The sequence below is a fragment of the Meriones unguiculatus genome, chromosome 3 (genome assembly GCF_030254825.1).
Source record: "Meriones unguiculatus strain TT.TT164.6M chromosome 3, Bangor_MerUng_6.1, whole genome shotgun sequence".
Taxonomy (NCBI): Eukaryota; Metazoa; Chordata; class Mammalia; order Rodentia; family Muridae; genus Meriones; species Meriones unguiculatus.
The window spans coordinates 56,391,413-56,406,951 of NC_083351.1; the positions used below are offsets into that span (position 1 = coordinate 56,391,413).

The following is a 15,539-nucleotide window of genomic DNA, read 5'->3' on the forward strand; positions in this document are numbered from 1 at the left end:
TAAAACAATAGCTAAGTAAACTAGAAACAGAATGGATTATACATAAATGACAAAAACAAGTTATTCCAGGAATGGAATATATGAAAGTCAATCAATAATAGACTAGAACCCAAGAGCATTTCAAACAGACATATAACAAAGTGACAAAATCCAAAACATCTTTAACATTTTTTTAACATTTCATTTCTTAAAAAACCAAAATACTCCCAAATCCCTCTCCTTCCCCTAAAAGCACTAACAGAACTTATAAATTCCTCACCCAGTATAGGACATGTATAAAAAGATGAAGCTAACATCATACTTGGTGGCAAAATACTACATGCTACAAAGGAAACAAGGCAGGCTGGCTTCTCCATTACTGTAAAACTAGTGGAGGTTTCAGCCAGCAACTAGGCAAAACAACACAGCTCAGAACATCCAGGAAGAGTTAAGTAAAACTATTGCTATTTAAAATTATAAAATCTTATCTATGGAAATCCTAATACATAAGAGAAGAACACTGACAGAATTAGTAAGCGAGAGTCCTTTAGATGGCGTGACAAGTAAAGGCATTTGCTACCAAGCCTGATGGCCTGAGTGTGACCCTGGTATATATGGAAGACAGAATCAACTCTTACAAGTTGTCCTGTGACTTCCACACATGCACATGAATGCGCAAACACACACACACACACACACACACACACACACACACACACACACTATATATATATGTGTGTGTGTATATATATATATTTAAAAAACTCACAAAACATTATTTAAACAATGAATAAAGTCCTAAATAAATGGCAAGACATCTGTAGTTAAGGTCCTTGGCTCAGTCAAAATCTTTTAAAAAGCTGCAGTGCTCACATCGTGTGGCACTAGCATAAGTGCAGCTAAACTCGGGAAGTAAGTCCACACATTACTGGCCACAGTAACAAGACTTTCAATAAAGAAACCCCCTCCACCCCCACAACAACTTGGATGACTAGTCACACATAAAATGGTACCAGGACAATTAAACATATATAAAATGCTAACCCAAACCCTTGTTCTCAATAGATATCATAATGTTATTCAGTTTTAGCTCACTTGGATGTTTCTTTAAAAATAAACTAATACTACAGTTGTTTAAATTTCACACTTACTTTCATTATAAAAGAACACAAACATTATCAAAAGTCAGACCATACCATTAAGAGGTTGGTAATTTCCAGAAATAATCCCACACACCTACGGCCACTTGATTTTTGACAAAGGAGCCAAAACCATATAATGGAAAAAGATAGCATTTTCAACAAACGGTGCTGGTCTAAATGGATGTCTACATGAAGAAAAGTGCAAATAGATCCATATTTATCATCCTGCACTAAACTAAAGCCCAAGTGGATCAAAGACCTCAACATAAAACCAGACACACTAAATCTATTAGAAGAGAAACTAGAGAAGAGCCTTGAACTCATTGGCATAGGAGACAATTTCCTGAACAGAATACCAACAGCACAGGCTCTAAGAGCAACAATCAATAAATGGGACCTCAAGAAACTGAAAACTTCTGTAAAACAAAGGACACTGTCAACAGAACAAAATGATAGCCTACATACAGACTGGGAAAAGATATTCACTAACCCTACATCTGACAGAGAGCTAATACCCAAAAGAACTCAAGAAATTAAATACCAACAAGCCAAATAATCCAATTTAAAAATGGGGTAGAGGGCTAAACAGGGAATTCTCAACAGAGAAATATCAAGTGGTGGAGAAACATTTAAAGAAATGTTCAATGTCCTTAGTCATCAGGGAAACTCAAATCAAACCAACTCTGAGATTCTGTCTCACACCCATCAGAACAGCTAAAACTCATACTAGATAGTATAAACTCAAGTGAATTCTTTATATATTCTGGATAGCATAAAGCTCTGAACCACCATTAACTAATTTTTATCTTTGTGTTTTCTTTTCCCTCTCCATTTCCTCCCTTCTTCCTTTTCTTTATGAGAAAAGGTATCACTATGCTTGCTGGCCTGAAACTAAGTTGGCCAGGCTGGTCTTGACTTTTATTTATTTCTGCCCTCTGTCACCAGCTTAGCTTTTCACATGATGACTTTCTTTTTCTTTATTTCTTTTTCTTTTCTCTCTCTCTCTCTCTCTCTCTCTCTCTCTCTCTCTCTTTCTTTATGAAACAGGGTTTCTCTGTGTAGCCTGGCTGTCCTGGAACTCACTCTGTAGACAGGCTGGCCTCACACTCAAGAGCTCAGCCTGCCTCTGCCTCCTGAGGGCTGGACTTAGAGGTGTGCCCCGCCACTGCTTGCTACTTGACGAATTTCTGGTATTAACCAAACACATAGTTCTTTTCTACTACACTATTCTAAAGACACATTAACTGATACAGGGAGCATGAGGACATTTAACAAAGGCTAATTGCAGACTGGCCCCAACTGACTAAACAAGGGATTCTGCACTTTCTCCCCAGTATCACAAGCAACAAAGTCTGATTTTTTTTTCAGATGTATCTTCTGCTATTTTATAGTTTTAAATAGAAACTGGTGTTTTCTGTTTTGTTTTGTTTTTTTTTTCATCATCAAAGTCCTTTCCCCCCAAACTTCCAATAAAATATTTTATGTTTTAAAACAAAGAAAAAACAAACAAACAAAACAACCAACCAACCAACCAAGCAAAAACCTTAAACAGAACAGAGAGAACACTCCAAATATTAAAGCATGAAATAAATCTGACATAGGTAAGATCAGGAGAACACTAGTGTATTCAAGAGCTTCCTGTGTGAAATAAGTTCTACTATGGGAAAGCCTTGAGAAGTTGGGCCAGGCAGTAAGCCAGGCACAGTGAAGCAAGGATTTACTCAGATTCCAAGAAGAAAGTAAAGTCTCAAAGTTCAGAAGTAAGCTCTCTGCAAACCATACCCCACTCTATCCCTGAAGGAGAGACTTTTAACTAGGTGGAGAAAAGCTAGTACTCCAGCTAGTCCTCCAACCTCACATAGGAACAAATCAGTAGCTAACACTTAGGAAACTCACCTCAGTGAACCACAGGTCCACGAAGGCAGGGAGAAAGAAGGAAGGGCAACACGGAGGAGACAAAAAGACAAGGTGCTGGGGCTCAAAATAACACAGCAGAACAAACCTGGAGGAAAGCCACTTCATGAGAGTAAGGGGCTGATGATGCACTCAGGGGTAGAGTGCTTCTCCGGCTGCATTTAAGTGCTGAATTTGATTGCTACCAAATGGGGAGGCGGGGGGGGGGGACTGTGCAGGAGAGGAGAGGAGAGGGGAGCAGAGGAGAGAGAGGAAAAGAGAAAATATAAGAAAACAAAAAATCCACTATAAATCAAGCTGACGCCCTGAAGCCCCTAAGAAACAAGAGGGACTGAAAGGGTGAAGAACTGGAAGGGCAAGGAGTATAAGGAGAATTACAAAGTAAATGCATAATCAGTAGATATGTGCAAATGCTTAAAAAGCAAATCAAAACAATTCTTCAAAAAAAAAATCAAGAAAAAATGGGCATGGTGCTGTACATTTTAATCCCAGCACTCAAGGAAGCAGAGGCAGGTGGACTGCTGTGAGTTCAAGGCCAGCCTGGTCTACAAAGTGAGTCCAGGACAGCCAAGGCTACACAGAGAAACCCTGTCTCAAAAAGAAGAAAAAAAGAAAAGAAAAAATCATGAAAGACTGATCCTCACGAAATAGAAAATCAACAATGTAAAGTGGGGATGAATAAAAACAGAAATAAAAATCAGGCAGTTATATTATAATTAAAATATGCTAATAAACAGCTATTCCTGAGAATTCTCAAAGTGGCTATACATCAGAGCAACAGAGAAAAAGCAATATTTTCTTAAGTAGTAGTAACAGCCATTTAAAGGTAAAAGAAGATGGTCAGATATGAGAAAAATAATAAAATTATTACTATATATGCCATTTCAAATATATTGAGGACAATTTTTGTAATAAGAACCACTAGTGTAAAAAAGGTGTCAATTCTTCTCAAATTACTCTTTAAGAAAAGAATGAAACATAATAGATATTCCAATAGAATTTTTTTAAGTTGTGAAATTTTCCTGAAATATAAAATACAGAAAACTGGTCAATACATTTTAAAGGCCTAATCTATGGGTTCCCTGAGCTGTCAATAGGAAACACCAGCAAGTGTGCCGCACTGCTACAGCAACACACAATCATTTCCTACCTAAATGGAATGCAACGAGAGACGATGACAACACGGCAAATCACTTAACTTTATTACTGTTTCTATTCCCTTCAAGATTCCTATTCGTAAAGTATCAGTAAGACTTTTTTAAAACGAAGAAAAAGAATGGCTAGGGAGAAAACATCAGAACAACATAATCACATCTAAGCTTGGAAGTGACAGAAGCAGAAACAGGCAAAGGAATGAGCCAATTCCATCTTTTGCATTACTTCTGGAATGTATCCATTCTTTCCCCTCTACCTGGTAATGAATCCTAGTTAGATCATATCTTGCTCTACCTATCACTGAAGCCTATCTATAACTGTTAGCTTCCTCTTATTGTCATAAATACCTGAAACAAGCAACTTAAAAGAGAAAATGGTTACTTGGCTCACAGTTACGAAGTTTTCACAAAGGACCAATTGCCCCATTGCCTTGAGCCTGTAACAGCATACCACAGAAGAAGCTCATGATAGGGCAGAGTGTTTACCTCATAGCCAGGACAAGAGAGAAAGAAACCAAGGTACCAGAACTTTTGAGAGCATACCCTCATTACCTGCCCCCTATGAGGCCCTACTCCTTAAAGGTTTTGCCACCTCCCAAAAGCATCATAGGCTGGAAACCTTTGGGGGAGGGCATTCCAGATCCAAACTAAGGCAATGATCCTTAAGGAAGTAATTTAAATGTAAAATTTAAGGCTTTTAAGCCTTTTAATACATTGCTAGATGCAATTTACACCAACCTTTGTAGCTTTAACCACCCAGTCCTTCCACAGCCTTGACACAAAATCCTCCCCTCTTTATTGCCATACACAACTACCTTTGCATGACTAATTCACCCTCATCTTGCAGAAGCAAATTTCAACCTGACTGGTTGCTCCAATTAGGATTTCTCCTAATATATATGTGTATATATATATATATATACATTATATATATATGAACATATATATTCATAGTGCTCTAAAATTCTAACAAAACCATAGAATTAATACTGTGATTTTGTTCAAAACACAATTTCATGTCAAATTCTGAGAAGTGCAGAAATCATACCTGTCTTGCTCCTACCTGAATCCCAAAGAATTAGGATGCAATCTGATATATCATAGATTCTCAACAATGTATTTTCAGTCACAAAAATAGAGCATTTCAATGTATCTTAACAACCATGGTTTTCACAGTATATATTTATTCCCATGAATTATTTTACAAGGTTCTGACAGAAGTGGTGTTTAACTGTTTAGGCTACTTAAGTGGAATAACTTTTATAGTAACATTTTCTACTATTATACTTCTAAGCTTTCTAGAACACCACCTCAAATAATTTTAGTAAGATCAATGGCACTTAACCACCTATATTCTTCTCTAAAATCTTCTCAACAGAACTGTCTTACAGAAGTGTTTCTGCTCAGATTCAAAACTTTTAAGTAATCAAGTGACTAGTCTAAGTATTCAATTAGGACTAGATTCCAAGCTAATTTTTAAAATTCTTTTGTTTTCATATTTAATGCTATGTTCACATCCATTTACTTCAACAAACTAAATTTCCCAAATGAAAATATGTCAACTTAGGTATTAAATCAAGATTTTAAAATTATTTATTTGTATTTTAAATATAAAATAATCATATAACTGATACTTGTTGCCTAATTTACAACATAAAATGTCACATAAAAATCTTGCTATTTATTTGGAAAAACTTTAAGAGAGTATTCAAAAGTCATTCAGATAATTTTCATGTGCTTTTAATAGAGCAGAAAATTTCTTTTATGAAACACAATTCCAAGAAAAGACATAGGAGAAAGAACCCAATTGGGACATTTCCTTAAGATCAAATTTTTAAAAAAATATTGGTCATTGTTGAGGGCTAGGGAGGGCCAAAGGTCTTAGTAACGAATGTGTAATAACGAATGTTGTGCTTTTGTTCACCACCAGGGTCACGCTGGGCAAGGCTAGCAATGGTCTGCCACCAGAGTTCCAGGGGGCCTGACCAGGGCCTTGAGCTTGACAGTTGTCCTGTAATGTTGTGGTCAAAGGTCCCAGACACTGAGGTGTGAAGTGCTCTGCTTCTCAGAGGGACCCCTGAGCTCCCTTAGCACTGCCTCAGATGTTCTTGTTTGCTGCTGAGGGATGTATACAAGGCACTAGCACTGATAATCCTGCTGGCTTGGGTCATCAGCACTTGCAGCCCACCTAACCCCAGCTTTTGACTATTTTTCTCATCCTCTGTCCTACCACTCTTGAGATCCAACATGAAATCAGGAAGAATTGCTGGTCCAGTTCAGATGTTGACAGCTATGGTCACATAATATTGGAAAAGTCAATAAAAAGAAAAAACCATCATCTTATAAAATGACAATATACTGTTAAAATCCTAGCTCTCAAACTAATACCTTGAGATTCCCATTTAATTATATCAAACTAAAGAAAAAGATTACACATTTAAATAGCACAATATAGTTCATCATCTATTCAGAACTTTATAGATGCCTATCAGATGAAGAAAACAGAGACACCATTTCTCTTCTGAAAATACAACTTAGTAAGAAGTATGTGTGTGATGTGCAGGAATGTAAGTGAACAGTCCTTTAGAACAGCTAGGAGCCTCTACTCTGCAACTTGACTAGTACTGAAACCTGGGTACATGACAGTCTTCCCAGGCCAGTTTCTCTTATCTGTTAAACAGGGAGTGTCAGAAGGTTGCCATTGCTAAATGATACCTGGAAAGTCTCAAACAGTGCCTGTGGTACTTGTAATCCCAGTGCCAAGGAGGCAGAGACAGATGGGTCTCTGGGGCTTTCTAGCTAAACAGCCCAGTCTGTTACACAAACTGTAATTCACAGTCTACAGTCACAGAAACAGGTAGATGGTTCCTCAGACATGACTCCTGAAATTGAACTCTGACCTCTAGACATGTACACACATGTATTTCACAGCCTAATCTGAAGCACTGCAATTTATTTACAAGGTTTTTATGACTGTAAAGAAAAAAAAAAAACTTTAACCTAAACAGTGGGGTACCCCTCTGCTGATGGTAAAGTCAGAAACAGCACATTCCATTTTTAATGAAACTATTCAATACTCCAGTCGTAAACTGACCACCTTTTAACAGAGACTAGAATAACTTTCTGACACTTCTTTTTGAAGACATAGTTTCATGAAGTCTAGGCTGACCTCGAACTTCTGATCTTCCTGCCTCCACCTCATGCTCTGGGGTTACATATAAATGCCACCACCCACAGCTTCAATCTTGTTCTCAGAAACAATTCCAGGATATGCCGTGTTTTCAGAAAGATGTCTTCTCAAACAGAAAGAAACAAGTATCCTAAAAGAAATTTTTAAATTAATAAATCTAGCCAGACACAGTGACACATGTCGGTAATTCTAGCAGCACTTGGAAGGCTAAGGCAGCTAATATAAAAATTCTGAGGTCAGCCTTGGCTACCTAGTAAGAAACTGCTTCAGAAACATCCTACCCACCCCCCACATACAACAAGCAAAGGCATAATATATCACAATGGAAGGTTCTGTTTTGAATGATTAAAAACATTAAAATGTACTATCAGGAGCCCAAAATAAAAAGATGAAATTTAAATTCACACTGAATACTTTCAGACCTTCTGCTATCTTCTATAAATATTTTATTAAATAAAAATCTGCATTTTTCCCTGAAGAGAGACAAAGATGAGGCAGCCACAGTCTTCCACAGTATAAATCTTGTGGCAGGCAACAAGTTTCCTGGTTCTACAGAAACCGTCAGTCAAGCAGTTATGTTTAATTTCTCACTAACATAGTAGTTTTGTGTGTGAAGGTCTTAAGAGCTGTTCAGACTTCCTCCTGAATGTTTAAGTGCCTTGTGCTACTGTGAAAAAGACCTCTTAAATTTTAGTTTTGACTGATTTTGGTTGCAGTAATATTAATCTTTTACTGATATTAACAGTCTGCCTTAAGATTCAGTTGGATATTTCCACATATAGGATGTAATGGTTATCTTCTATCAATGCGACAACTAAGTAACTTCATGGAAAATTTTGAATTGGAGATTTACTTTCCCTTCAAGACACAGGAATAGTTTTCTTCCTGGTAACAGCTTAACTTTGTGCTCATTTAGTGAATTTGTTAAATTTTATTGGCATGAAATTATTTTTATTCTATAAATAAAATCTTGCAGATCAACTGAGTATAGAAACATCTACTAGATATCACCATCTGTAATTTTCATCATTGAAATTTTAGTCAGATTTACCATTATGTTTAGCTTAGTAATCGTTTTTCCTCAAAGACACGGTCAATCATTGATCTTTTTTTTATAAGAAAACATGATAATACATTAAACTTAACTGTATCAAAAATTAAAAAAATATTCACAATTAGAGGATAAAGATTATTAAAAAAAACAAAATTAAAAAAAACCCTCCTGTCAGTTCAAGTCAGTTTTGCCAGAAGGAAGTTATTAAAAGCTGCTTTATGGAGCTGTTTCAAATTGTGAACTGATACTCAGGTACTTTTTTTCTCTCTGCTAAGTAAGTCTCTCTATCACTACATCTATGCTTCTATGTGTGCATCTTACGTGCTTGATGTGAAGCACCACTGTATACTTTCCTAGTCACCTAGAGGCCTTAAGTAAGCAACACATATACTTTATTTAAAAAAAAAGATGTATTGTGTATGTATGAATATTTTCCTGTGTGTGTGTATGTGCACCACACAAGTGCCTGGTACCACGGAGGTCAGAAGGTAGCCTCGGATCCGTGGAATTGAGAGTTACAGATGGTTGTGAGGTACCATCTAGGTGCTGGGAATGCTCTGTAAGAGCAATGAGTGCTTTTAAACACTGGGTTTTCTCTTCAGCCCCATTTACTCCACTTTTATAGAGCTGCTTAAGATTTTAATTTGCATGCGTAAAGAAATAGTACTTTAATGTACAGCTTAATTAACAGATCACTTAACCAATTTATATGAAACATTTACGTGTTTCCAACTATTTTTGTTATTTTGATTATTGTGTGTAGTTTTATGGGTATGTCTACAGGTTAAATTTCTGGACATGGGATTTATATATCAGAGATTATTTTTATCAGTATCGTTATAAATTGGCATTTCGAGAAATAGTACCAGCTTACAATATGCTTTTGCAACCATTTTTTTAAGTTCTCTAAAATTTAAGTGTAACTACATATTAAGAGTATATACTTTGACATATTTTGATACATATAAAACTGCAAGACTACAAGCATTATTAAGATAGTGAAACTATTCATCTTTCAGAAGGACCTCTTTATGATCCTTCTTGCTTCTGACCCCTTACATCACTTTCCCCACTGTACATAAGCTTCCACTGCCCTACACTATAGACAAGTTTGCTTCCTTTAGAATTCTGATATATTCTGACACTCAACAGTAATGATTATTCTCCACTATTTATAAGAACAGAAAACCCATCTCATGCCAAATAGGATCTATTTGTGGCTGAGTTTAGATCTTCTAGCCCCTCACGTAGTATTGCCCAGCTACTTTGTTAGAGCACATGGTTAATTAAAGCCCCTTACTATTCCTGTACATCTGATGGTTTCCTTGCTTCACCTGTAGTTCTGTTTCATAAGGGTGGTTGTTACGTCACTTGGTACAGTTATGTAATTCTGTATAGAACGGTGTTCTTTTCACTTCTCTTTCTTTTGGGGGATGGGTCTGGGGAGGTGTGTTTTGTTTATTTTAAACAGTCTCTGTGTAACAAAGATTGCTATTTACCCAAGGATGGTCATCGCCTGATTCCTCAGCCTCTGTCCAAGTGCTGGGATCATGGGTATGTGCCGCCATGCTCTCCTTTTTCATTCCTAATGACTAGGAACTCAGTGGTTTACTTTGCCAAGTGTCAGTTGCCTGTTACCATTTGCCTGTTACCTTTCATTAACTCTTTACCTTAACCATCCCAGGTAATTGTTTTACATAAGCTCTATTACATACAACATACTTTGTACAGGAAGATTTTTTTCTTATTTGATAAATTGAAATTTTACCTCTTTTAAAATGTGACTAATCCCATCCAGGTCTATAATTATTATTGTTGTTGTGTTCTGAGAGAAAGCTTGGAGAGGAAAGCGAAGTGGAGAGCAGGGCTACCCCTGAGACGAGCTAGAGACCTGAGACAGAGTAGACTACAGGGAGGGTATGGGGATCTCTGGCTGAGCCTCCTAGCAACAGGGACATGGAGACAGAGGAGGCCAGCTTCTAGCCAGGCAGGACTTACAGTGATGGGAGGGGAACACCAACCCACCTACAAAACCTTCCACCCAGAATTTACCTGCCTACAAGATATGCAGAGATAAAGATAGAGTAGAGACTGACAGAATGACCAAACAATGCCTGGCCAAGCCTGGGACACACTCCAAGGGAGAAAGCCAACTCCTGACACCATTATCAATACTCTACTAGACTAGCAGTGGTGGGGCATGCCTTTAATCGCAGCCCTCAGGCGGCAGAGGCAGGTGGATCTCTTAGTTCAAGGCCAGCCTGGTCTATAAAGTGAGTTCCAGGACAGCCAAGGCTATACAGACAAATCCTGTCTCAAAAAACCAAAATCAATGGAATCAAATAGAAGACCCAGAAGAAATAAACCCCACATACATATGGACACCTGAATTTTGACAAAGAGGCCAAAACCACACTATAGAAAAAAAAAGACAGCATCGCCAACAAATGGTACTGGTCTACCCTGATATCTACATGTAGAAAAAATTCGAATAGATCCATATTTATCACCCTGCACAAAACTAAAGTCCAGGTAGATCAAAGACCTCAACATAAAACCAGACACACTAAATCTGTTTAGAAGAAAAAGTGGGGAAGAGCCTTGACCTCATCGGCACAGGAGACAAGTTCCTGAACAAAACACCAACAGCACAGGCTCTAAGATAACAATCAATAAATGGGACCTCATGAAACCGAAAAGCTTCTGTAAAGCAAAGGACACTGTCATCAGAACAAAACAATAGCCTACAGACTGGGAAAGGATCTTCACCAAACCTATATCTGACTGAGGGCTAATATCCAAAATATATAAAGAACTCAGTAAGTTAAACAGCAACAAATCAAGTAATCCAATTAAAAAATGGGGTACAGAGCTAAACAGAGAATTCTCAACAGAGGAATATAGAATGGCAGAGAAACACTTAAAGAAACGCTCAACATCCTTTGTCATCAGGGAAATGCAAATGACCCTGAGATTTCACCTTACACCCATTAGAATGGCTAAGAAAAAACAACACATGCTGGAGAGGATGTGGAGAAAGGGGACCCCCTCCTCCATTGCTGGCGGGAATATAAACTTGTGCAACCACTTTGGAAATCAATCTGGTGCTTTCTCAGATAATTAGGAATGGTGCTACCTCAAATCCAGCTATACCACTCCTAGGCATATATCCAAAAGATGCTCAAGTACACAACAAGGACATCTGCTCAACCATGTTCATACCAGCTTTATTCATAATAGCCAGAATCTGAAAACAACCCAGATGTCCCTCAATGGAGAAATAGATAAAGAAATTGTGGTACATTCACACAGTGGAATACTACTCAGCAATTAAAAACCAGGAAATCATGAAATTTGCGGGCAAATGGTGGGAACTAGAAAAGATCATCCTGACTGAGGTATTCCAGAAGCAGAAAGACAGACATTGCATATACTCACTTATAAGTGGATATTAGACCTATAATATAGGATAATCATACTAAAATCTGTACACCTAAAGAAGCTAATCAAGAAGGAGGACCCTGGGTAAGATGCTCAATCCTCATTCAGAAAGTCAAATGAGATAGACATTGGAAAAGTGTGAAAACAAGGAAAAAGACAGGAGCCTACACCACAGAGGGCCTCTGAAAGACTCTACCCAGCAGGGTATTTAAGGCAGATACTGAGACTCACAGCCAAACTTTGGGCAGAGTGCAGGGAATCTTATGAACGAAGGGGGAAATAGAAAGATCGAGGAACTGGAGTACCACAGGAGAGCAACAGAATCAAGAATTCTAGGCCCAGAAGTGTTTTCTGAGACTGATACTCCAACCAAGGACCATGCATGGGTCCTTGCACACCCTAGATCACCCTAGATCACCTAGAACTTCTGCACAGATGTAGCCCATGGAAGCTCAGTCTCCAAATGGAGTTCCTTAGGAAGGGGAACAGAGGCTGTTTCTGACATGAACTCAGTGGCTGGCTCTTTGATCACCTACCCCTGTGTTGGGAGGCAGCGTTACCAGGCCACAGAGGAAGACAAGGCAGCCAGTCCTGATGAGACCTGACAGGCTAGGATCGGATGGAAGGGAAAGAGGATCTCTCCTATCAGTGGAGTGGGGAAGGGGCATGGGAGAAGAGAGAGGGGAGTGAGAATGGGAGGGGACCAGGGAGGGGGCTACAGCTAGGATACAAAATGAATAAATTGAAATAAATAAATAAATAGGAAAAACCAAAATCAAATAAGCAAAACAAAAACAAACAAACAAAAAACCAAGTTTGCTGTTTATAGACAGGAGCCTAGCAAAACTGTCCTCTGAGAGGCCCCACCCAGCAGCTGATCAAATCAGATGCTGAGAGTCACAGCCAAGCATTAGGTGGAGCTCGGGGAGTCCTGTGTTAAGAGTGGAGGAATGATGGAAGGACCAGGACGGGACAGCCTATGTAGTGGCCGTGTGCCTTGGACAAGAACTGCATTAGGTTTGCAGTGTCTGGGCAGCTAAACCCACAAAAGAACCTCCCCAGGTGATCCTGTACAAACCAGAACATTTAGTTCTGTACCATATCTACTTAAGAGTGAGATACCATGTGTGTCTTTCTTTGTCTCGGTTACCTCACTCTCATGATGATCTTTTCTAGTTCCATCCATTTGCCTGCAAACTGGATGATTTTCTTGTTTTTAATAGCTGAATAGTATTCCTTGTGTAAATGTACCACAGCTTCTTTATCCATTATCCTGTTGAGGGACATCTGGGTTGTTTCCAGCTTCTGGCTATTACGAATAAAGCTGCTACAAACATGGTTGAGCCAATGTCTTTGTTGTATGATGGAGGATCTTTTGGGTATATGCCCAGGAGAGGTATAGCTGGGTCTTAAGGTAGACCTATTCCTAGAAATTAAACAACAACAAACCAAATAATCCAATTAAAAAGTGAGGTACAGAGCTAAACCAAGAATTCTCATCAGAGGAATGTCTAGTGGTTGAGAAGCACTTAAAGAAATGCTCAATGTTCTTAGTCATCAGGTAAATACAAATCAAAATAACTATGAGATTCCATCTTACACTGGTCAGAATGGCTAAGATCAAAAACTCAAGTGACCTCACATGCTGGTGAGGATATAGAGCAAGGGGAACCCTCTCCATTGCTGGAGGGAATGCAAACTTGAACAACCATTTTGGAAATCAATCTGGTACCTTCTCATAAAATTGGGAATAGTTCTCCTCAGCTTTTCAAATAAATTTGAAACCTTTATAACCGAATCGTTCAAGGGGTAGGATCTGGCCAATTTCTGAAAAGTCTCAAGGCTTTTTTCACACCATGTTTAATTGCTTAACTTCCTTTTAATGGTGTTAATCACTTAAGAAATGATGACTTCCTTAGTTTTAGCTTTACAGTGGCTTTTCTGCCAAAGCTGAAGGTTTTTCTGGTCTCTGAGCTGTGCTTCCTGTTTCAATTCTCACTATAAGCTTGGCAAAGGGAGCCAGAAATCACCATGCCACAGACTGCTACATTGTCCTGAAATTTCCTCCAAATCCTAGTTAGTCTATTTCTTTAAAATCCAGCCTCAATCTTAGAACATGGATAAAATACAGACAAATTATTTGTTTCAGCAAGGAACATGAATGGGTTCTAGCCCAATTTTTAGTATTGTCCCCATTACTACAATCTTAGACTTTCCTATCTGTGTTTTTATCTGTACTCTGGCTTCTGAGCTCTGTAATTCTTTACATTACATTATGTTCAGCTTATAGCATTCTAGACTGTCTCTAAACTTTGACTTTTTCCCATAAAATAACTCTGAAGGAATAAGAGACTACACGATGATACCAACAACCTAACTTCTCTGGTACTAATTTCCTGTATTATCTTTGGAAATTTAACTGTGACTAAAATAAATAAGGGGAAAGTCCCTGAAAGGAATTTCTGATTTGGTCTTACAGTTTCAGAGGGTTCAGTTAGTCTGTTGACTTCACTACTTTGACCTTGAAGTAAGACTGACCCCTAAGGCAGGAGGAGTGTGTTTATCTCACAGCAAAAATAATGCAGAGACACTCAAGGGACTGAGGACACAAACCTTCAAAGACATGCCTTCCAATGACCTATTTTCTCCAACCATATCCTACCTCCTAAAGAATCCACCACCTCCCCAAAGCAGTGCTACTGGAAGGGGACCACAGCCTCAACACAAGAGCCTGTGAGGGAAGCTCATAATAAAACCCTACCAATCCCTTCCCTGCTATTCAAGTCAGAGCTTAAGCATTTTCAGGCATTCTGACACTGACTACCTGCTTTTGAGTTGCTTAGAGTTCGGGGCAGGGAATGTTAAGCCCACCTCCCCACAAAGGTAAGCAGTTCAAGTTAGCACTGATTCAGTGACATTTTAGTTATCTTCTCCATCCACAGATTTACAGTCTGCAAATAGCTGTGCCATGGATTTTGTTCTGGTTTTATAGGTACTCAATGTAAGAAAGACAGGGTCCACTGTGCTGCTTTTATCTTACAAGAACTTCCTGTGAGTTCCTTAACCAAGACACTGGGAAACCTATGATGGTTTAATGTTATAATTCTTCAAGTGTATTTCCCGGCCTTTTTCCTCACTGGAATTTTCATCCCATGTCATACTGGAATGTTACACACTGCCCCACAGGCTTCTGACGCTCTTTCTTTCCCTTAGCCTTACAATTTCTTTTTCCTCTCTACAAAAATAAAGGCAAAAATACTGATCTTCTCATTTATGTCATCTCACATCTGCCACTGAACCTATCAACTGCACCTGCCACCATCGCAGATAGAGTACTTTTCCCATCTAAACTTTAAATTTGGTTCTTAGAACCCTCTCTTTGTTGACTCTTTCTTTACATTCTTTCAATAAGCAGCCGATTTAATGCTTGTGTCAGATTTAACATCATACCTAGTTAATTTCTATTGACTGTTTTACAGATTATAACTGCAGTTACTCTAGGTTATTATTTGTTTGCTTTGCACTCATCAGAGCAGTTTTGCTGGAGCACCAACCTCTTCATATATTGCAGTAACTGGGTTTTAGTTTGTTTTCCCAGTAATTTGTCTTAGCCTGCCAAAATCTATACCCTTCAGTGGGTCACAGGCAAAACACATCTCAGTCCA

At 38.4% G+C, this 15,539-nt stretch overlaps 1 protein-coding gene across 8 annotated transcripts in view; it reads right to left on the reverse strand.

Annotated features, from left to right (window-relative positions):
• Pals2 (protein associated with LIN7 2, MAGUK p55 family member) overlaps positions 1–15,539 on the reverse strand; it is a 103,402-nt gene that overhangs the window by 55,765 nt on the left and 32,098 nt on the right. The window lies entirely within an intron of this gene.